Here is a 24779-nt window from a genome sequence, read left to right on the forward strand (position 1 = left end):
GGCAAAGATTTCCTGAAACCTAGGAATTCAGTTACTGACCCTATCACCTGCAGGATTAGCAGTTGTTTACTTGAACGCAGTTCACTTATTATATACTGTTTCCCCACCCCAAGGAAGGGAACACTTGTGGCTTTCTGGCTGACGATTCATCCAAACCCTGGGCAATAAAAGCATCTCCACCGAATGGTTTTGCCAACCCTACAGGCTCACTGTAAGCGGCACAATGTTGCCTATTTCAAAAACAACCCCCTCCCCTCCTTTGTGTGTCTGCTGGTTCAGTTTGTGGGAAAGAGAAGAGAATGCGGTGATGTGCTGCAAGAACAAATCTAGGGGCATTTTCACACCTGAGACTCACAGTGGACTGTCAAACAGGCACGGCAATTTAAATAATAAATACCCTTCTCCCACTTTCGTCTCCTCATTAACAGGGATTCCACGTTCTCATTCCCTCAACGGGTTGTGTGAGAGAGAACCCAAATGAGATTCAAGCTTCGCCTAGGAAAACCCTTGATCTGTCTAGCATCTCAAGATTTTTGTTCATGCACTGGTATTCTCCATACAAACCATGGTTTGCATTCGTCCGGGCAGCTGGGCTTAATTTATGTCAGGAATCACCCCCTATTTTCAATACTATGATTTAATCCTGGATTATATGAATAGTGCCTTCAGTATGTAGGAATTTGCTCCCTGAGATCTTTGTTGATTATGTGGAGATGCCGGGCAGTCATGAATGTGCAAAGGGTAAGCTCTGTGGCTGTTTGCTAAGCACACAGGCTCTGATGTGGGAACTCATCTTGTATATCATGTCAAGCCATTAGTTCATCTCTTTTAGTTCTGATGGGCAGCAGGTCTCCAGGGTTTCAGACATGGGTGTTTCCCAGTCCCATCCCAGAGGGAATTGAATTTGGGATTTTCTGCCTGGAAAGCATATATTTACTATTGAACTGCAAGCCCATCCTGTTCCCTTGGGACTGAGCACCAATCACCAACCCTTTACAAACCAGGGTTTAGAACACCGGGTGCTGAATATGTCTATATTTGACCTCTGGAAATGCTTGAACTCCAGTACCACTGTTTGAAGAAATTAAAGGAAAGGCATATAGGAAAAAGTATGTGCTAAGCAAGGAAGTAGTAGCATCTTGATTGAAAATGCCCAATTGCATGTATTCTCCATGTACATTCCAGGTGTACAGATAGTACATGCATTTCTCAGACAGAAGGGGGGGGGGATACATCTGCAAGCTCAGTGTTGGATGTTATAAACCAGCAGTGTGATTCAGGCTGCAATCCACATCCCACCAAAAGGAATGATAAACTTTCCCCATTAGCATGAATGGTGCATGGAGTTGCACTTACAACACTTTCTTCTCCCCACTTGTTGAGAGCATCAACAGTCACACAACATGCGAGCCCCGCTCCTGCAGCTACCTAGCCCTGTGTTATACATGACAATTGGTGGCTTCACTTCAGGAACCCAAACAGAAGTTTTTTTTATTGATCTTGCTACCTGAGATCTTTGTTGGAGATGCCGAGGTGTTGTGAGAACATGCCCAGGACAAGCTCTGTGGCTGTTCAAAAGCTGAACAGGCTCTAGTGTACAACAGAAGAGTAAAAGGCTGCCAGCACAATTCAGGCAATGCTGCTATAATATGACAGGGAGGAGCTGGAACCAATTCCTGCAGGTCTTACAATTGTGGAAAAGCAGAAATCAGGCAGGAGCTCGATAGGATATGATTCCCCCATCTGTCTCTGAGTTTTGCCCAGAAATTTCACAGACAGCTTCTTGGTGGACCTCATCTATTGCATTGCCACGATTTACTGATGAGACTTCCTTATTCTTCTGTCACTCTGTGTGTGTGTGTGTGTGTGTGTGCCTTAATTCCAACTTAATATTGACCCCTGCTAATTGGGTAAGAGGCACTTTTTCAAGTGGGTGCTCCTTTTTTTAGCAGGGGGAGAGTAACTGGCCCACCTCACCCCAGCACTGTCTGTTCTAGTGGCTGTCTGCTGGTATTCATTTGCATCTTTTTAGATTGTGAGCCCTTTTGGGACAGGGAGCCATTTAGTTATTTGATTTTTCTCTGTAAACCGCTTTGTGAACTTTTAGTTGAAAAGCGGTATATAAATACTGTTAATAATTAATATCCCTCTCAATGCCACAATCCTCTGTTGTCATCGTCCTCCCAAGATATTACTTTCCATCAGAAATCTCCATGAAAGTTCCTCCCAGATAAAGGATTAACCGTTATTGGCTGCAATCTTAACCACACTTTCCTGAGAGTAAGCCCCATTGAACAAAATAGGACTTGCTTCTGAGTAGACCTGGCTTGACTTAAAAGGATCTGACATAAACACAAACACCTCTCTCTCTCTCTCTCTCTCTCTCTCTCTCTCTCTGTGTGTGTGTGTATGTTTATGTAAAATGAGAGAGAGAGAGAGAGAGAGTGAGAGATCCTATGCAGGTTTCCTGGGAGTAAGCCTCATGAATCAGAATGGATTTACTTACAAGCAAAATGCCTAGGCTTGTGCTCTTAAGCATGCTTTTCTTGAGGAGGAGAGGAAAGCAGAATAATTCCTAAGAATGGGTCAGTTTTAAAAAGCACCCACATGCAATCCAACAAACACTGCATTCCTGCTGTTGACTCTTCTCCCAATATCCACTGGGGACCAGGGAATCAGCCCAAGAAACCTGACAGATGAATCACAAAGACAGTAACCCCCAAATCTACAAATGTCAAACCATCGTTTCCCGGCAAGTGATGGACAATTTCAACAGTCAAGATGAAGATGAGGAAATGAGGGGAGCAAAGGGGTTTTCAGTGGCCAATGCCAGCCTCACCAGAGCTGCTGTCTCTCTGTCTCCCTTCACTTACCTACTCCACGCCAGAAGGCTGCAGACCTCCTGTTGCAGAGGACCAGAGCAGGCGAAACCCAGGCAGTCATCTGCACAGCACAGTGGGACAGTCTGCCTGCAAAGCCGTCAGCCAGCCTCATCTCTCCCTCCTGTTTTGTAGTATTTTGATGACTCACAGTTCCACTGATTCCCCTCTGTGTCCCAATGCCTGAGAGGGGCTGGGTGCCAGCTTGGTGACGACGCCGGCCCCCTTTCCCGCTTGACTAACACAGCACTCTTGCTTTCCACTGTCAAAAGGCAAGCGGCAACTTTCCTGCTAAGCTGCTGGAGCTGACAGTTACCGTAATCTCCTGCCTTTACCGTATTGCAGCACAAGAAAGGGCCTGCACTTGGCATTTCTTGCTGCTGAGACTCCCCCCCCACCCCTCTCTTGACAGCTTTCTGGTCTGAAAGGTGAATGTCAAGAAACACCTGTTCACTGCCAAATGTCAGTGTAAACACATTGGGAGGTGGGGGGAGGGGTAAGCTGTACCTGAACAACGGCAAATAATGGTCTGGCAAGATTCTTGGGGAATAGTTAATTGTATGGTCACATCAATCCAAACAACACAGTCCTGGAACGTGCTGGAATCCCTAGCATGTATTCACTGCTGAAACAGAGACGCCTGCGTTGGCTTGGTCATGTCATGAGAATGGATGATGGCCAGATCCCAAAGGATCTCCTCTATGGAGAACTCGTGCAAGGAAAGCGCCCTACAGGTAGACCACAGCTGCGATACAAGGACATCTGCAAGAGGGATCTGAAGGCCTTAGGAGTGGACCTCAACAAGTGGGAAACCCTGGCCTCTGAGTGGCCCGCTTGGAGGCAGGCTGTGCAGCATGGCCTTTCTCAGTTTGAAGAGACACTTGGCCAACAGTCTGAAGCTAAGAGGCAAAGAAGGAAGGCCCATAGCCAGGGAGACAGACCAGGGACAGACTGCACTTGCTCCCAGTGTGGAAGGGATTGTCACTCCCAAATTGGCCTTTTCAGCCACACTAGACGCTGTTCCAGAACCACCTTTCAGAGCGCGATACCATAGTCTTTCGAGACTGAAGGTTGCCAATACATTTGGTCACATTAGTCTAATGTAGTGGTTCCCAGGCGATGACCCACTGGTGGGTTGCAACCTGATTTTTGGTGGGTCCCCAAAGGGTGATGGAAAGATCAGAGAACTCATGGCCTCAGGTCCTGTGGTCCAATACCAGTGCAGGTATTGAGGCTATTCACAGGTCCTGAGGCTATTCAAAAATCAGATTCTGTAGCTGCTGTTTGCCCCGCAAAGAGCTCAGCTCCTGCAGTTTGCAAGGTAGCCACTAACTGCCCTGCCAGGTGACGAGTTCCTGCAGTTTGCAAGCATGTAGAAAAATTGCAAGATAAATGTCTGAGGGTCTTTTTTTCTGGTTACTAGTACTTATAAATAAATAAAATATTGTTTCTTTCTATATCTCTTTTTAAAAAAAAATCTGGTGAACTTAGGTGGGTCCTGATAACAGTGTCGTTTTGAAAAGTGGGTCTCGGGGCTAAAAAGTTTGGGAACCACTGGTCTAGTGCAATCTGAAACTAAAAGAAAACAAGCTTTTATTGAATAGAAAATGTCAAAGACGGACTGTTCAGTCAGAAGCTTCTTTTTCTTTCTAGCGAGAAACCAGATCTTCCCTTTCTGAACAAACACATTTGGACACACATGGTATGGACGGGCACAACCCCACATGGGTTTGCTGGGAGATACGTCTTGCTGTGTTCAGTGGGGCTTACATGCTAGTAAGTATGTTGAGGACTACAGCAGCCTGAGGTACCACGAGGTAGTTGCATGACTGTTAATCCCATGTGCAAGCTAGGACAGTAGCCAAGGTCATCACCAGGTCAGGTTGCTATGGCCCTCAGGAAAAAGTCCTGCCCTGGGCCTCTCTGGGACCCTCAACTGCCTCCTGGTGGTGTGTTGGATGCTATCACTGCACTGGTATTGAGAGTGGTATCCAGAGCCAGATGGGTCCTCTCCTGCATGGGCCTTCAGCCAGATGACCCAGCTGACCTGTCACTATCTGCAACTACTATTTCACTTCATTTATTTTTAAAAACCAGATTTGTAAGTTTGTGCATTGCTAAGCAGGGTCAGGCCTGGTTAGTACTTGGATGGGAGACCTCCTGGGAATACTGGGTGCTGTAGGCTTATACCATAGTCTTTCAAGACTGAAGGTTGCCAACCATCTCCCTATACTGAACACTATCTCCCGATCTTGTCTGATCTTGGAAGCTAAGCAGGGTCAGGCCTGGTTAGTATTTAGATGGGAGACCTCCTGGGAATACTGGGTGCTGTAGGCTTATACCATAGTCTTTCGAGACTGAAGGTTGCCAACCATCACCCTATACTGAACACTATCTCCCGATCTTGTCTGATCTCGGAAGCTAAGCAGGGTCTGGCCTAGTTAGTGCTTGGATGGGAGACCGCCTGCGAATACCGGGTGCTGTAGGCTTATACCATAGCCTTTCGAGACTGAAGGTTGCCAACCAACCAAGTTTGTGCATTGAATTTTAAAGAGTCCTTTTTTCAAATGTAGCAAAACCCTGCACCCCAAACAATGGCATCTGATGCCTGTGCGAAGGTGTTCTGATTTATTTATTTTCCACATTTTTATACCAGCCTTCCTACAAGGATCTAAGGGTGGTGTTCATACTTCCTCCTCTCCTTTTATTCTCACAACAACCCTGCGAGGTAGGTGAGGCTGGGAGACTGGCCCAAGGTCACCCAGGAAGCTTCATGGTTGAACAGGGATTTGAACCTGGATCTTCTGGTCTAAGTTCAGCTCCCAAACCACCACACCATACAGGTTCTCACTTGATTTCTATTTATGCGACTGACCTACAGATTCTTTAAGGTTACAATTCTATCTACACTTTCCTGGGAGCAAGTCCTAGACTACAGTGGGGTTTACTTCTGAGCAGACATGGATAGGCTTGGGCTCTTAGTAATATTTTTTTTCTCCAAAATATCTATCATCCCTGATCCTGAAAGGATCCCTGGTTAGCTGCTGTGGCAGGAGAACAGAAAAAAAAGCAAGTTTTTATTTATTGAAGGAAGGCATTCAGTTAAAAAAAATTATATTAAAAAAGAGGTTCTCATTCAAATTTCATTTTACTGGGAATGGACAGAGTGGATAAAGAGATGCTCTTTACACTCTCACTTAACACCAGAACCAGGGGACATCCACTAAAATTGAGTGTTGGGAGGGTTAGGATAGACAAAAGAAAATATTTCTTTACTCAGCGTGTGGTTGGTCTGTGGAACTCCTTGCCACAGGATGTGGTGATGGCGTCTGGCCTGGACGCCTTTAAAAGGGGATTGGACAAATTTCTGGAGGAAAAATCCATTACGGGTTACAAGCCATGATGTGTATGTGCAACCTCCTGATTTTAGAAATGGGCTATGTCAGAATGCCAGATGCAAGGGAGGGCACCAGGATGAGGTCTCTTGTTATCTGGTGTGCTCACTGGGGCATCTGGTGGGCCGCTGTGAGATACAGGAAGCTGGACTAGATGGGCCTATGGCTTGATCCAGTGGGGCTGTTCTTATGTTCTTATGACCTGAAAAATTGACACTCTAAATACAAATAGAGTGCAATTCTGTACACACTTTCCTGGGAGTGAGCCCCAATGAACATACTGTGACTTACTTCAGAGTAGACATGCATGGGCTTGCACTGATAGACACTTGAACTGGTGAGGGAGCTGCCAGAATTGATGCTGGGTATGAGATCACCTCCAGTTTCCCATTCCTTTCCTCAAAGACACAGCTGGAAATAGAGTAGTCCCACCAGGTAAAGGCAAGTTGGGGAGGTGCAATCAAATGTGTCAAAAAAATCAGCTTGGATTAGATTTTTGGGGCCATTGTCAAGGCAAGAAAGTGGCAAGCGGATGCAAATGAAGACTAGACTGTTTTCCAGCTGCTTCTATGAACACAACCACCTGGCAGCTACAGTGTTTATGCTGGAGTCACCATACGTGTGTGGAATCAATAAGAGAAATGGGGACCATTCAATGAAACTGATGCCCACAGGACTGCTGTTTCAAAATAGCTCCTGGAGGCATGCTACACAGTGGTGTCACCAAGGGGTGCAGACCACACTGGGTGATTAACTCAGGGGAGAGTGACACCACCAAGGGCCAAAATTATGAAAATATTGGTATTTTCGAATAAATACCATCATGTTACAGTGGCAAACTTCCCAAACCCTGTGCCCCGCAGGCAAAGGTCACTGCCAATGTGCGGTGGCAGTGAAGAAGGCCAATTCTATGCTTGGGATCATTAGGAAGGGTATTGAGAACAAAACGGCTAGTATTATAATGCCGTTGTACAAATCGATGGTAAGGCCACACCTGGAGTATTGTGTCCAGTTCTGGTCGCTGCATCTCAAAAAAGACATAGTGGAAATGGAAAAGGTGCAAAAGAGAGCGACTAAGATGATTACGGGGCTGGGGCACCTTCCTTATGAGGAAAGGCTACGGCGTTTAGGCCTCTTCAGCCTAGAAAAGAGACGCCTGAGGGGGGACATGATTGAGACATACAAAATTATGCAGGGAATGGACAGAGTGGATAGGGAGATGCTCTTTACGCTCTCACATAATACCAGAACCAGGGGACATCCACTAAAATTGAGTGTTGGGCGGGTTAGGACAGACAAAAGAAAATATTTCTTTACTCAGCGCGTGGTCGGTCTGTGGAACTCCTTGCCACAGGATGTGGTGCTGGCGTCTAGCCTAGACGCCTTTAAAAGGGGATTGGACGAGTTTCTGGAGGAAAAATCCATTATGGGGTACAAGCCATGATGTGTATGCGCAACCTCCTGATTTTAGGAATGGGTTAAGTCAGAATGCCAGATGTAGGGGAGAGCACCAGGATGAGGTCTCTTGTTATCTGGTGTGCTCCCTGGGGCATTTGGTGGGCCGCTGTGAGATACAGGAAGCTGGACTAGATGGGCCTATGGCCTGATCCAGTGGGGCTGTTCTTATGTTCTTATGTTCTTATGTCTGCCACGGTGGCCCCTCGCGTGATGCTGCTTCCCCCCCATGTGCAAATCTGCCCACTTCCACTTACCTGGAGCGCATGGAACCTCTCGTGACATCAGATTGAACTGGGAAGCCTACTGAAGCTTCCCCGGGCTCTTAAACCAGAAGCACAGTTACCGAATGCATCGGGAGTCTCCAAAGACTTCCTGCGCAGTCCTAGAGGCTCTGCACCTGGGTTATTTGCCCCATTCCATCAATGGGCGGTCCACTGCTGTCATGTTATATATCATTCTATGGCCAGTTTCCTGCAGAATGCAATGAAACAAACCACGTTGAAAAAAAAATCTCTGTTCTATCAAACATTATACGCAAATAACCAGAAAAGGAAAACGCAACTGCCTAATGTAACAAAAAGTGGATTTTCCCAACTCAAAACCGACCAATAAGACTGATTGTCCCAAGAGCCAATGAAGTGTTATTACGACACAGCAGGAAACCAGGGAGGTGTTGGTATGAGCCTGCTCTCATTTCCATGTCTCAGAGCTAATACTAGAACTCTTATTCCGTTGTGTGAGTGCCATTCGGGTGGCCACTGGGTTTTTGTTGCATACTGATTTGTTGGTTACTGAGCTGTTGGGTGACCTGCCCTGTTATATATTAAAATAAGTCAATAAATTAAATGGGGGTGACACCAACCCTAGTGATGCCACTGCATTTAGGCTGTGCGCATGATGTTGCCGTTTATTCTGTGTGGTGTAATATGCGAGGAGGTCCATCATGGGGGTGATGCCATGAGCTCTTGATATAAACCCTAGTGACCCTGGTGTTCCATGCGCCACTGGTGACCATATTGCTCATGCCGCTGCTACAGGTGGTAGCAAAAGAGGCCCACCGCTGAACGAGTGCAGGTAAGTGCGATGATGAAGCAGAACAGTGTGGGGAGGGGGTGGAATGCTGGTCATTGCAGGCAGGGTGGAGGGTGGGGCCAATTTCATTTACTCCAAGGAGACCTTTCCAATTGCCCCCTCCTGTGGATGCAGTGGGCATTCCATTGGTATGGCTGCGCCTGCGGGTGGGGGGGGCGGAGTTTCAGTAGGGTTAGGCTGTGAGTGGCAGAAGATTTGTGGTGGTCACTAGTCTGGATGACTTGGAACCTGATCCTATCCCCTGCCATGCTACAGCTTGCAGCTTCACCAATGAGGCTTGTGCTGTAGGTGGTGGGGGCGACCTGAAAACCAACAAGAGGAAAGCAATGGTTGTGATGCTGATCACACACGCTATGCTATTTACTGGGGGGGGGGGGAATTTTCCATTGGCTGCCAATATGTAAATTGGCCGTATTAACCCATTGATTCTCCTTCGAATGGTCTGATTGACAGACGTGATTGTCGTCAGACTGTTGATGCCCCCGAAGCGAAGTCAATGAAAGGTGTTCAGAGATGTGTCAGGTGAGTAGAAGCGCATTAATCCACGTGGGTGATTCTCAATGTCTCTGTCCGCCTCTCCCATTCTCCGCATCTTTGCACTATATTTGTCAAGTCCATTAAGATGTGACATCATTTTTTTTACACAGCAGAAAAAATGTGCCCACAGGACTCTAACACGGATGCGTTCCAGCATCTCTCCTTGCACCTTCCAGCACAGTTTGTTAACGTGCGTCATTGTTAATGTCCTTTTTCCAGGTGGGTGAACAAGGATGGTGGACAGAGAGGTGCTACACAGTGGTGTCACCAGGGGGACAAAAGAAGCGGAATACGGAGTACCAGCGTTCCAGCCTTGATTTTCAGGAGACAGCAATGTTTTCCCATCTCTTGGTAATGCACCTTTACTCATCTCTCACTGTCGAACAAACAGAAGACAGAAAATGATGTATTCCAAAAAGTGGAATGTATTGGTGCACATGTTATATACATTCATTTCTTTCCAAAGTTCTAAGCCCGTGTTGATCAGGACCCACTAGGTGAGTCGTGAGCCAATTTCAGGTGGGTCCCCATTCATTTCAATATTTTATTTTTAATATATTAGACTTTGCTACCATGTATGAGACTGCATTTGGGGAAATGTACTTAACAGGCAACTCCATATATGATTTTGACAATGATGGGACTTACTCCTGGGTAAGTGTGGGTAGGATTGCAGCCTAGGATTGTTCAAAATTTTCCTGCTTGATGATGTCACTTCTGGTCATGACATCACTTCTGGTGGTCCTGGCAGATTCTCATTCTAAAAAGTGGGTCCCAGTGCTTAAAGTGTGAGAACCACTGTTCTAAGTGGTGCACCCCAACCCACCCATTTACCAATGATTTTCAAAGTTTTTGCTACAGGACCCACTTTTTAGAATAAGAATCTGTCAGGATCCACTGGAAGTGATGCCATGACTGGAATTGACATCATCAAGCAGGAAAATTTTGAACAATCCTAGGCTGGAATTCTATCCACATTCACCCCGGAGTAAGCCCCATTGACTATGATTGTTAAAAGCACATACAGTGTAGCCTGTTCAAAGTACAGCTCTGTCACATTTCCCCAAATGCAGTCACATACCAGTCCAAAATATTAAAAATAAAATATGGAAATGAATGGGGGCCCACCTGAAATTGGCTCATGACCCACCCAGTGGGTCCCGACCCACAGTTTGAGAAACACTGAACTGTACATTGTGAAAATATTCAAATACCCCATTTCCCTTCATTGACGACAGCAAGGGCCGTACAAGTATAAATTCTTCCCCTCGCCCTTTGGATGAAAGATGTTTGAGAGACACAAACAGACCTGCCCAGAATACAGAGCATGCTATAAGCACCACAAAATCCAGACAAACAGGGACTAGTCCGAGGAAAGATTTTTCGGTTTTCCTTTCCTGCAAACATTTTGCACAGTCATTTCCCATGGGGGTCAAAAGCTCAGCCTGTGTTTTGCTTTCGAACAGCTTGAAATGTAGCAAGCGATGATGCACACACCAAAAAGGAACAATGGAAAAAAACTCCGGGTTTTTAGGTTCACAGTAGGAAGTCTTTTATGTCCATTTTTATGTACGAGTGAATAAAAAGCAAGACCAATGCCGATGGGACCATTACTGTCAAGCTCCAGCCTTGAACTCCGATTGGCACATGTCAATATGGTTGTTTTGTGGGTTCTTGGAGTGGAAGAGTCTCTGTCTCCATCAGAATGCTACCGTCATAAGAACATAAGAAGAGCCCGGCTGGATTGGTCCATAGGCCCATCTAGTCCAGCTTCCTGTATCTCACAGCGGCCCACCAAATGCCCCAGGGAGCACACCAGACAACAAGAGACCTCATCCAGGTGCCCTCCCTTGCATCTGGCATTCTGACATAGCCCATTTCTAAAATCAGGAGGTTGCACATACACATCATGGCTTGTAACACACAATGAATTTTTCCTCCAGAAATTTGTTCAATTCCCTTTTAAAGGCATCCAGGTCAGATGCCGTCACCACATCCTGTGGCAAGGAGTTCCACAGACCAACTACGCGCTGAGTAAAGAAATATTTTCTTTTGTCTGTCCTAACTCTCACTCAACACTCAATTTTAGTGGATGTCCCCTGGTTCTGGTATTATGTGAGAGTGTAAAGAACATCTCTCTATCCACTCTGTCCATCCCCTGCATAATTTTTATGTCTCAATCATGTCCCCCCTCAGGCGCCTCTTTTCTAGGCTGAAGAGGCCCAAACGCCATAGCCTTTCCTCATAAGGAAGGTGCCCCAGCCCAGTAATCATCTTAGTAGCTCTCTTTTGCACCTTTTCCATTTCCACTATGTCCGTTTTGAGATGTGGCAACCAGAACTGGACACAATACTCCAGGTGTGGCCTTACCATCGATTTGTACAACGGAATTATAATGTTACCCCTTTTATTCTCCAACTTCAATTAGTTTAAAAGCAATGGTGGCAACTTAAAGACTCACAAATCGATGGTGCCATCAGCCTTGTTTTTTCACAACGGATGATGGTGGACATCTCCAGATTTCCTATTCAGCTCTCCAAATGGGCTAATGAATGACCACCAAGAAGAGCCAGCACTGTTATATTTTGTTGGGACAGAAGCCGCACTGGACAGATCAGGCAGCCTTTGGGTCAACCACAAAGCCAACACTTCATCCTCTTTCCATGAGCGGTTCTGTTGTGCAGAATGCTTGCTCTTAATGCTTGATGGTCGGCACCTTTATCCCAGCGTGTAATTAGTCTGTGGAACTCTTTGCCACAGGATGTGGTGATGGCGTCTGGCCCAGATACCTTTAAAAGGGAATTGGATGGATTTCTAGAGGAAAACTTCATCACAGGTTACAAGCCATGAAGGGTACGTACAGTCTGAGATTAGCTGGTTGCTCATCATAAGGGCCGGGTAGGACATGTTTTCTGTCATCCAAATTGGCTGTGGGTGGCGGTTTTTTCACGTACACAAGACTGGCGAGGGAGGGATGGTGTGTTCAGTAGGTTTCATGCATTAAAAATTGATCACTTGTGTGTTTAATAAAGTGGCCCAAGTTAAACCCAAGTGCAGTCTGGTGTCCTTGTTGGGGGGTGCAAGGGTAAATAGAACGCCAGATGCAGGGGGGTGGCAGTGAGATGCAAGTATCTTGTGGTCTTGAATGCTCCCTGAAACATCTGGTGGGCCGCTGTAGGATACAGGAAGCTGGACTAGATGGGGCTTGGGCCTGATCCAGCCCACTCTTCTAATGTTCTTATGGTATTTTAAAATACTCTATGCGCCGCCTTTGAGAAGGAGGCAGGCTCTACATCTTGGAACACCAATAATAGATTAATAAGCATGGAATCAATTTCCAGTAGACACATAGGCTACAGGGCCATGTTTGTCTGAGCAAGAACTTGGGCCCAGTCCAGGAACACCGAGTCTTCGAACAGAGGCGAGTGCATTTGTGTCATCGGTGCATAGCCGCAGTCAGACCTGTGATTACGGGGCAGGCCTGCTGCACCGGAGGCTGTGCTTTCCAGCGAGATCCTCCAGCCCCACCATCTCCCTTTTAAACATTAATTAATGTGTAGACAGCATCTCTCCCCCAGTGTCCCTTTCTTCCTGTATGCAGCTGGGGATAGGAGAAAGGAAGCCGGACCCCTGTGGTGAAGCTCCGTGGGAGGGGGACGTCTGTGTCCGCCTGCCCAGTGGGGTTAGACGGCTGGAAAGAGGAGTGTGGGAAATGGAGAGGGACGTGAAGATTTATGCCTCGGTGATCTGTCCTTAAATGGTATTGCTGGGTTTTTCTTGTGCATTATCTAGCTGGAAGGATCTGCTGCTGCCCCTCTGCTAAGTAATTACCCATTTCACGGAGATTAATGATACTTGTAATGTTTCACTGACAAAGACAGGTGTGGTAGGCAGCTCCGGTGATGGGAGCTAATTAATATAAGGGAGGATTTGGGGATGGCGCATTAAAAGTGCTTCACTCAGACAAGGAGTGATGCTGCCAGATGGGTGAGAATTCTCATACATGAACTGTCCAAGGGTCTCCGCATGAGAACTTTCATACTTTGGGTTGCAAGCATGAACCTTCTGGCCAGTGGCGCCATTAGGGTTTGTTGCATCACCCGCTGTGGGAGGCCAGTGCATCACCCCTATGATGAACCATCTCCCATGCAGTGGGCAGGACAATGCCCCAGGCATCATCCCACCCCTGCTGGTTTTTTTTGGCTATAACTTTCGATAGAATAGAGATATTTCCTTACTCTCCTGATTCTCCCACTCTCTTCTATGTCCCACTCCCTTCCCGGTCACCCCATGCACAGTGGGTTGAGAATTGGGCTCTCCTGCCCCCTTTATAGTCAGCTCCAAACTGGAGCCTTTCCCGAGGTATTTGGTGGACCCAGAAGCCTCTATTGCATAGGGCTGGCTACCCCCCTCTATTGGCTTCCCCGAGTCTCTGAATGGCTCACCAAAGAGTAAGGAAGCAACTTCCAGTGAAATCAAAAGTTGTGTCTGAAGGCCTTGTCGTGTGTCATGACTGACTGTGGAGGATAAGGTTTGGGAGCAATGACTCTTGGAGCATAGAATTCTAGGAGAATCTACTATAGGCATGGGGTTGGACTAGATGACCTTGTGGTCCCCTTCCAACTGTATGATTCTATGAATATAAATTTGGGTCCCAAAGGCTAAATGGAACAACAGATGTTCAGCTGCTGCTGGAACAGAGGTAGCAATGGAGTCAGCTTTACATCCAGAGCCAAGGCATTCTGCCATTGCAGAGAAGGTCCCTCTCATGCGTTTCCACAGAGCCCATCTCTGCTTGTGCTGGGACATGGAAGAAGTCCATCTCTGTCCATTTTAGGGGGAAGGCAGTTTCATATGGTGAGAAGACAGTCCTTCAAGTACTTCGATGCCAAACCACTAAGGGATTTGAACTTTAAAACCAGCACTTTGACTCACACCTGGAAATGTAACTAGCACAGTTGATGAAGCAAAGGCAGAGTGTACCATTTTTCTTGCGTACGACCAGGGAGGGTAGACCCTAGCTAGGGTTGCCAACCCTCCAAGATTGGCCTGGAGCCTCCAGAAAGCAGGATCAATCTCTAGGTGGCTCCTGAAAGCAATGCAAGATTTTAGCAGGGTCTCCTTGGATTAATGATGCTGCATCATGTTTGGGGATGGGGAGAATCTCTAGTAATAGCTTCAATTATAATTGGCAAACCGAAGCCTGGCCAGATAGACACGGCCTCCCCCCCATCCCCCAATTTTCCAACTATCCCTGCTTCCATCCCACACATCTGTACAGAAAAGTAGCAAAGTTTCATGAATCAGAGCAATTTAACTGTCACATAATCAGAGGCGATGGATGTCTGCATTTGAATTATAGGGATTGAAAAGGCTGCAGGTGGTTTTAATTTTTAATGCAAGATGCCTCCCTCTTTTGCTTCCCTAATTCTCAATTCAAGAAGCTGAAACCAGTGAGGGTAGAGAGGGAGGAATGTCCCCTGCCAGCAAGGCCAAGGCTGGAAACACTCAGATATCTGGCTAGGGGCCTAGGGTATATGATGGACACTACAAGTGTGATGGTCTACAATTCCTTTTCCAGGTGACCTCTCCTTCTCCAGTCCCCTTGATGGTCAGCCTGTGAAATACTCAGGTAGGTGACAGGGCCACTACTGCAGTGTAGTTGACATTCTTGAAGCTGGCAACTGGAAGCAGTGGTGTCACTAGGGGGGTACAGGGGTTCAGGCCACACCAGGTGACATGCACCAGGGGGGTGACCCCACTGCCAGTCAAAATTTTAAAAATCTTGATATATTTGAATAATACCATCATGTTATATATCATTCAATGTATAATTTTATGCAGAATGCAATGAAACAAGCCACATGGAAATATCTGTATTCTATCAAATATGATAGCCAAAACACCAACAGGAGTGGGGCAATGTTGCATCATCATGCCCACTACCTGGTGAACCGCCCCCACCCACTACATGGGAGGAGGTCCATCATGGGGAGTGCGTGTGATGCACTGGCCTCCCACACCGGGAGATGCACACCCTAGTGACACCACTGACTGGCAGTATGACGCTTCCATGTGGTATGACACATCTTAAAGGCGCACACCCCCCTCTTTGTAAGTGAATCAGACTCTGACAAGGTTGGAAGAGAAAGGAAGCCTGGGAACTTTTTGGCTCAGTCCAAGATATATTACGGATATGAGGAAGAGCTTGAAGTCTTGGACTTTGCCAAAAGTGACCAAACTCTATGAGGGAGCACAAAAGCCCAAGATTAGTTACTTGCTGAAGCTCTTGATGTAGCTCTTAATGAAGCTCTAATCCCAGGCACAGGATCCGAGGTGCAGCAGAGGCAGTGAGGAGAAGCCTTGACAATATTGGAAAGTCAGCAGCAACTGTTACCCTGCAGATGCCCGATCTCGCCTGATCTCGGAAGCTAAGCAGGGTCAGGCCTGGTTAGTACTTGGATGGGAGACCGCCTGGGAATACCGGGTGCTGTAGGCTTATACCATAGTCTTTCGGGACTGAAGGTTGCCAACCATCTCCCTATACTGAACACTATCTCCCGATCTTGTCTGATCTCGGAAGCTAAGCAGGGTCAGGCCTGGTTAGTACTTGGATGGGAGACCGCCTGGGAATACCGGGTGCTGTAGGCTTATACCATAGTCTTTCGGGACTGAAGGTTGCCAACCATCTCCCTATACTGAACACTATCTCCCGATCTTGTCTGATCTTGGAAGCTAAGCAGGGTCAGGCCTGGTTAGTACTTGGATGGGAGACCGCCTGGGAATACCGGGTGCTGTAGGCTTATACCATAGTCTTTCGGGACTGAAGGTTGCCAACCATCTCCCTATACTGAACACTATCTCCCGATCTTGTCTGATCTTGGAAGCTAAGCAGGGTCAGGCCTGGTTAGTACTTGGATGGGAGACCGCCTGGGAATACAGGGCGCTGTAGGCTTATACCATAGTCTTTCGAGACTGAAGGTTGCCAACCCACCAGCAGTGTGGGCAGAAAGTGATGGGGGTTAGTGAAAAGGGGCAGAAGGGATGGGGGCATGTCAAATGGGAGGGGGCGTCACCTGGCTGGCACAAGCAACTTGCGGCAGTCACTATCTTCTCCAGAGCCTCTCATCACTCCCACTTTGTCTCCTAGGACTTGCGTATCAATTTCACTCTGCAAACAAGGTTGGGCAATGTGGAATTTTTTAATCTGAAAAGATCAGATGGGGAGAATTGCAGAAACACCCCTAAGAAAGGAACTGTCCCTTTTCCTAACAAGATACTCTGGTCACCAAATCTAGACCTCCAGTTCCTTTCCTGCATAGAACATGTGGCCTAAATGGAGCCCTGCGGGTTATTCAGGGACTTGAACTACATACCACAAGCTATTGCCGGGTTACAAACTTCTAATTAAAAAGGAATTTAGATTCATTGCTGCTGTTAAACACTGTCCAGGAAGATTTGTCTCGTTCTCACCAGGGGACATAATCCTGATTTATTTTATTTTATTTTTGCGAGATACAGCCAAATGGCAGCAACTATTTCCATTGCAGTGAGGAAACACACACACACACACACACACACACACACACACACACACACACACACACACAAACACCCCTAGCTGGGCAAGACCAAAGCAAGGGCGGAAATGTGGTTGCTAACTACAGAATGTAAATATTTGGGGAGAGACAGGAGCATGCTTTGCGTGTGGCAAGTTCAAGCATCTTGAGGTGGGTATGAACTGGGAGAGATCCCTTGCCTGAACCCTGGAGAACTGCTGATCTACATAAGAAGAGCCATGCTGGATCAGACCAAAGGCCCATCTAGTCCAGCTTCCTGTATCTCCCAGTAACCTGGCATATGCCTCAGAAAGCACACAACACAACAAAAGACCTGCATCCTGGTGCCCTCCAAGGCATCTGGCCTTCTGAGGTAACCTACTTCTAAAACCAGGAGGAGGTTGCATATTCCCATCATGGCTCGTAACTTATGATGGACTTTTCCTCCATCAGTCTGTCCAGTCTCCATTTAATGGCACCCAGGTCAGACATTATCACCAATCCTGTGGCAAGGAGTTCCACAGATTAACTACATTACTGGGTAAATAACTAAATGTTTCCTTTTGCCTGCTTTAACTCTCCCGCTACTCCGTATTAGTGGGTGTCCCCTGGTTCTGGTGTTGTGCAAGAGGGAAAAGAACATCTCTCTATCCACTCTGTCCACCCCGTGCATCATTCTAGACATCTCAATCGTGTCCCCTCTCAGGTGCCTCTAGACTGAAGAGCCCCAAAACTAGATGGATCAGTGGTCTGATTCAGTATATGGCAACTTCCTAAGTGTCTGAGGTGAAGGAGGTCAGGTCCAGGGCAGTGAGGGTCATCTGGTTTGCTCTGGCCATTCATTCAGTGTCATAGCCTTGTTTGTCTTCCATTTCCACATAAATGCCTAACCAAACAGCAAATGTTGCTGCTTCTGTCCTTGGGTTATGTTTGTTTTATAATAAGTTCAGCGAGGTCCATGGTGAGATTAAACATTCTTGCATTTAATACCAAAAAACAAGTACACTGTTATTGGCAGTTGACCAAGGCTCTTGCTTCAGAGGACACAGCAGGACAAACTATTGCTGAGCAAATGAAATCAACAGGTAAAGAGCCACCAACATTTTGCAACTAGGAGTGCGTTCAGGGAGTAATATTTGGTCCCAACTCTGCAATGAAGAGAGATGTGTGCTCTTGGATCCACTTTATTTCTTATCGTCATTTATTTGCCACATTTTTGTACCTCCCTTCCTCCAGCTCAAGGTGGTGTACATAGTTCCTCTCCTGCTTTTGTTCTCACAACAACCCTGTGAGGTAGGTTAGGCTGAGAGAGAGAGAGAGAAAGAGACAGTGACTGGCCCAAGGTCACCCAGGAAGCTTCGTGGCTGAGTGGGGTTTGAACCTGAATCTTCCAGGTCTAAGTTCAACTCCGGAACTACTACACCATCCTGGCTCTCAGGATGATAACATTACTTGGGCAAAGTCCTTGTTTATACAGATGGCCTTATCTTGTATATATGGGGAGTTAGCCTATATCCATGGCCTCTGCAGATCAGTTCCCCCCATGTGCTTCCCCGGCTTCCCCAGGCCTCCTAATGCATTATAAGACATTAAAAAACATCACTTTCAGTTTTACAATAAAAACCAGAAATGATATTTTTTTTTACTCTAAGGTTCAGTCTGACTGATGTCTGTGGCTCAGTCGGACCTGCCCTCATAGAGCCCCGGGGCAAAAGTCCACGATAGCGCCCCCCACATGAAGCAGTCCCCCTCGCTTACCTGGATCACAACAGAGCCTCACACAACCCCAGAACCAACTGGGGAAGTGATCTGAGCCTTCCCCACGGTCTTAAAGCACAGTTTCTGACCTTGCTGGAAGCTTCAGGAGGTTTTCTGTGCAGTCCTAGAGGCACGCAAGTCTCCACGCCTGGGGCATTTGCCCCTTTTGTTCAATGGCAGTTCCGCTGCTGCCCCCAAATATCGAGATCCAGCGATTGTCCCGTCATCTCTTCCAAGCTTCCATCTCGCCATAGTGTCTGTGCTGCATCTTTGGCCTGCTTCTTTTTCTAGAAGCTGTGCCAATAACCTCTATGGATATATATATAGATGACGGATAGCACTTTTCATCCACAAGGAGAACCGAACATCTATTCCCTGTTTGTTTTCAGCACTGAGCTCATTCTCCCTGCTGGGAACCGCTTTGTGTCAGCAACATTACGCGGCCTGACACTTAAAGGGGGACATGAAAACGTCGTCGACACGACCAATTTATCAGAGTTTGCCGAGAAAGATGGTTTTCCATTAGTTGCTGGCTATATATCTTGCTTCAGAACCATTTAAAATCGGGAACACCCCAAGAAAGAGCTGTGCAAGCCTGCTACTTTTAAATCAGAAGTGAATGAACTGAGCAGTTTTGCTGTATAACTTCGGCAGGCAGGTACGTTGGACCCGAGACTTAATTGCCTCTCTGGAGGACCTTGAGGAGTTCATTTTAGGGACAACCGGCTCATCCATAAGGCCAAGTAAGGCAGTTGCCTGAGGTCAAAGATGGGGGGGGGGCCACCAACCTCCATCTGCTGCTTGCCTCCACTGTTTCTTCTTCCTCCCATTCCTTGAATTTCCAAGAAAGAGGGGGATGGAGTAGAAGGAACAATGTGGAGTAGTGGCCCACAGCATCTATAGCACCAGAAGAACTCTGGTCTTCCAAGCCAGGAAGTGAGAAGAGCAGAGTTTGGTGCATGACCAGATAAGCAGGGCAGCATTTTGGCTGAGGCTTCAGAAAGTCTAGGATTGTACGGCTCCGTCCCCCCCCCCCGCCAGGAATGGCTCTGAAGGGTGGGGCTCCGTTCCCCCCTCCCCGCCAGACTGGGTGCTCCGCCCCCCTCCAGCTACACCACCAAACAGCCCCACAAGTGTTTGGGGGAGGCTTACTTTGGTAGTCGGAGCAGTAGGGCCTGAGGGATTGATCATGGGGCCTTTGATGGCTGACTGGCCAAGGTTGTCTGATGCCAGCCCTGATCCTGACACCTTCGGAGCTTGCCTGTTAGAGAGGCAATACACAACGCTCTATTCTCAGCCCAGGTCTGCGGATTTGTAGTACAGTAATAAAAATACAGACACACCTGAGAAGGTTTCTGCAAAGTTCAATAGGACCTTGTACAGTGAGCCTTTCTTCTCTACCAGCTCAGCATCCACAGATTTCAGTATCTGCTGATGCTTGACCTGTGGATGGAGAACCTTAGGGGACCTTTCTGATCTGACCGGAAGTGGACCAGGAGGTGTTCTGAGGTGCAGGGAGGCAGTGTGTGGCTTCCTTGGGTCTCAGAAGGCCTGCTGGATACAACTGGAAGGCGTTTCTGGTTCCTGCTGGTGACTTCCAGTTGCATCTGAAGGTGTTCTGAGGCCCTTCAGATGCAAATTTTGTTGAATTCAGTATGGGGGGGGGGCTGAAATAGATTTCCCCATGGATACTGAGGGCCTGCTGTAAATGTTTTGAATCTTCGAAATGCACAATGGCATCGCACTATGTAAGCAGGCAATGCATTCAATCACAAGCTTGGGGAGTAGCACAGTTGGTGTGTGTGTGTGTGTGTGTGTGTGTGTGTGTGTGTGTGTTTAGATTTGTCTTTTAATGCACGTAACTGAAATGCCATTGTGCCCCTGTTCCTCCCACTGATATAATATTATCCTGTCCTTAGAATTAGGAGTGTGTGAGGGCATGATGGCATTTCAAACATGATTCTTTCCCCCCCCCCCCCCAGCATGGTATTTAATTCATTTGTTTGGGACTGGATGAATCATTACCTGATTCCAGAAAACCGACCTTCGGAAAATTCCCTTGGATTTGATGACACCTTCTGAAATGAAGGTAGGAAAGAGAAGCCAAAGACATTGCAGGCTGCTAGAAATTCAGTTTAACAGGGAACACCGAGATGCCTCCACAATCCCAGGGTGCTCTGTGCTGTTGATTGTGTGGAATTGCATTTGCCTGTGCCTTAAATTCAGTTAGAGAGCTGGCATCACGACAGAGCTCACCTCTCTCTGCACTTTCTCTGCTCCTCTTAAAATCTAGGACGCAGAGCAGGATGCTGCAGTGGCGTCACTAGGGTTTGCGTCACCCACGGTGGGAGGCCAGTGCATCACCCCCATATTGGACCTCCTCCCATGCAATGGGTGGGGCCTCCTCCCCACCTGATGCACCGTCACCCCACCTGGCTGCTTTTTGATAGAACTTTTGATAGAATAAAGATATTTCAGCGTGGTTCGTTTCATTGCATTCTGCACGAAATCACACATTGAATGATATATAACATAAGAACATAAGAACATAAGAACAGCCCCACTGGATCAGGCCATAGGCCCATCTAGTCCAGCTTCCTGTATCTCACAGCGGCCCACCAAATGTCCCAGGGAGCACACCAGATAACAACAGACCTCATCCTGGTGCCCTCCTTTGCATCTGGCATTCTGACATAACCCATTTCTAAAATCAGGAGGTTGCGCATACACATCATGGCTTGTACCCCATAATGGATTTTTCCTCCAGAAACTTGTCCAATCCCCTTTTAAAGGCGTCTAGGCTAGATGCCATCACCACATCCTGTGGCAAGGAGTTCCACAGACCGACCACACGCTGAGTAAAGAAATATTTGCTTTTGTCTGTCCTAACCCGCCCAACACTCAATTTTAGTGGATATCCCCTGGTTCTGGTATTATGTGAGATAATAATATGTGATGAAACTGGAGGAGAGGAAACTGAGCGCTTTCCACATGCGCTGCCTCCGACGCATCCTCGGCATCACCTGGCAGGACAAAGTTCCAAACAACACAGTCCTGGAACGTGCTGGAATCCCTAGCATGTATTCACTGCTGAAACAGAGACGTCTGCGTTGGCTTGGTCATGTCGTGAGAATGGATGATGGCCGGATCCCAAAGGATCTCCTCTATGGAGAACTCGTGCAAGGAAAGCGCCCTACAGGTAGACCACAGCTGCGATACAAGGACATCTGCAAGAGGGATCTGAAGGCCTTAGGGATGGACCTCAACAAGTGGGAAACCCTGGCTTCTGAGCGGCCCGCTTGGAGGCAGGCTGTGCAGCATGGCCTTTCCCAGTTTGAAGAGACACTTTGCCAACAGTCTGAGGCTAAGAGGCAAAGAAGGAAGGCCCATAGCCAGGGAGACAGACCAGGGACAGACTGCACTTGCTCCCGGTGTGGAAGGGATTGTCACTCCCGGATTGGCCTTTTCAGCCACACTAGACGCTGTGCCAGAACCACCTTTCAGAGCGCGATACCATAGTCTTTCGAGACTGAAGGTTGCCAATACAATCAATATGTGATGATATTATTCAAATATACCAAGACTTAAAAAATGTTGGCCAGTAGTGGTGTCACTCCCTCCTGTGTGTGTCACCCGCACCCCACTAGCGACACCACTGGGGGGTGAGTGGGCAGTCAGTGGTAGGTTCTGAATGTCCTGGCCAATGCGTACAGTGCAGCAATCCTATGTACTTTGTGCACACATTTTACTCATATGTGTGTTTAATTTTCTTTGATTGACTTTTCACATTTTTACACCACCTTTCTTCCAAGGAACTCAGACTGGTGTATATGGTTCTTTCCCTCTTTTTGTCCTCACAACAGCCCTGTGAGGTAGGTGAGACTGAGAGATAGTGATTGAGAGATAGTGATTGGTCCAATATCACTATCCCAGGAGGTCTGGTCTAGAGGGTTGAGCCTCCATTTGCCTGAAGATAACATCCGAAGGTTGCCAGTTCAAGGCCACCGGCATCGTGAATGGCGAGACCTTGAAGCAGCTGACAAGCTCAGCGGAGTTATTCCTCCTGCTCTTGGAGAGATGAAGGAGTTGCTTGTCAGCCTGCGTGGGAGGAATCTGGAGGCCAGAAAGTGATAACAGACCATGAAAGATCCATCTGAAATGTTGTGGTTCTTGAAAGATAGAATCTTTCTTCAATTGTAAAAATCTCTGCGGGGATTTTAGAAAAAGAAAACCCGACTGCCTTATTTCCATAACTCAAAACTGACCAATGAGACTGTTTGTTCTGAGAGTCAGTGAGGTGTTATGATGATACAGCAGGGAACCAATAAGGTCTTTGTACAAGTCAGCTCTCATTTCCATGCATCATATGAGAGCTCAAATCGGCCTTTTCAGCCACACTAGACGCTGTGCCAGAACCACCATCCAGAGCGCGATACCATAGTCTTCCGAGACTGAAGGTTGCCAACAACAATTCAATTGTGTGAGTGTCATCAAGTTGGCTGCTGATTTTTGTTGGTTACTGATCTGTTGGGTAACCTGTACTGTTATATAGTTAAATAAATAAGTGGATAAATAAAGTTAATGGGGGTCACATCAACCCTAGTGATGCCAATACATTTAGGCTGTGTGTATGATATTGTAATTTATTTTGTATAGTCTGGTACAGGAGGAGGTCCGTCACTGGAGGGGGGAATGCAATGGGCTCTCACACGAACCCTAGTGACTCCTCTGACTGTGCAAATTCAGATCCACCTTGATGTACCATACAGCAAATTCAAAGCAGCGGTACAAATACTACAAGGTGAAAATTTATCCCAGACTCTGAGGGCTGCAGGCAATTTTTGACTTCACTCCAGTTTAATCCTTTGTCTGCGTGTGTGTTTAATCTTGCTTTTTTGCTTTCACTGATTTCCTGTAATTGGTTTTGCTTACACAGAGCATCTCCGTTATTTATGGCAGATTTTTGCCACTGGGATTCAAGTCACACCTTTCTCTTTGGTCCTTAAAGCAAACCATAATAGAGATATGAGATTTTTTTTTTAAGTGAACCATTTCACACTCCCACCCACCCCCCATTCTTGTACATGTTTTCTTGTGTAACTGTTTGTATTTTCTAATTCTTCCCAGACCAATCCTTTTCATTCTCTCGCTGTGCCACACTCTGTATGAAGATTACATTTTAATAATTGTGCATTATTATTTCATGAAAGAGGAAAAACAAAACATCCTTTCTTTTGCAACTGAGAAGCATTGGAATACTCTTAAAATATCAGGAGGGAAAGCAAATGCACAAAGGCTACATATTTTGACATGTAAAGAACTTCTGTGTTAACAGTACAAGATGTTTTCTTACTGCCCCATTTCAAGGAAATTTTCCCCACGAGACCTGCAAAGTAAAAGTATTTTCTCTATAATTGCACTATGCAATATGACAAACGACCTCAATCCAGGGGAGTGAGAAGGTATTTGCTTATTCAACACAGCTGTTCCTATCACTCTGCTCCCCTTTTCAGCACGGCAAGCTACTGACTACTTTCTCCTAAGGCTACAGTTCCTATGTACATTTACCCAAGTGTAAGTGACCTTGCATTCCATTGGATGTACTCCTCAGTAAACATGCACAGGGATTGGCAGGAGAGAAATACATGATTCTCTTCCACCTTGACTACCCTGCAACTGACCCAACTAAGAGGCCATCTGAAGCCCTCACCAGAGCAGTAGATGGTTGGGGGAGAACCCATTTCTGACCATCTTCTTTCTTCAGGGTGACCACATACAATGGAGGACAGAATGCATATACCTTTAACCATTGTATAGATGAGGGGATTCTGGCAGGTTCAGTTTTTTCAACCCTTCCATGTTGAGCTGCACCTGCCCCAATTCCCTCTTCTATAAAATGGTTAAAGGTATAGGTACAGTGTTCATTGTATCTAGCCACCCTGTCTTTCTACCCCTGTGGCTCCTTCTCTTTCCAGTCCCTGGATTGGAAAAGGACAACAGGGACCAGAGATGAAGAGGAAAAGTGGAGGTGAGGCGAATATATATATCTCCAACTGAGATGAAGGGCTGAGGTAGCTCATCCTCTCCTCACCAATGCCTTA

The 24779-nt window shown here is 46.9% G+C and overlaps 2 pseudogenes; both read left to right on the plus strand.

The window, feature by feature from the left end:
* The first annotated feature begins 15740 nt into the window (after positions 1-15740).
* LOC136662716 (5S ribosomal RNA) lies at positions 15741-15860 on the plus strand (annotated as a pseudogene).
* A 29-nt stretch (positions 15861-15889) lies between these two features.
* On the plus strand, positions 15890-16012 carry LOC136662788 (5S ribosomal RNA; annotated as a pseudogene).
* The last annotated feature ends 8767 nt before the right edge of the window (positions 16013-24779 follow it).

Source organism: Tiliqua scincoides, chromosome 11, assembly GCF_035046505.1.
Source record: "Tiliqua scincoides isolate rTilSci1 chromosome 11, rTilSci1.hap2, whole genome shotgun sequence".
Classification (NCBI taxonomy): domain Eukaryota; kingdom Metazoa; phylum Chordata; class Lepidosauria; order Squamata; family Scincidae; genus Tiliqua; species Tiliqua scincoides.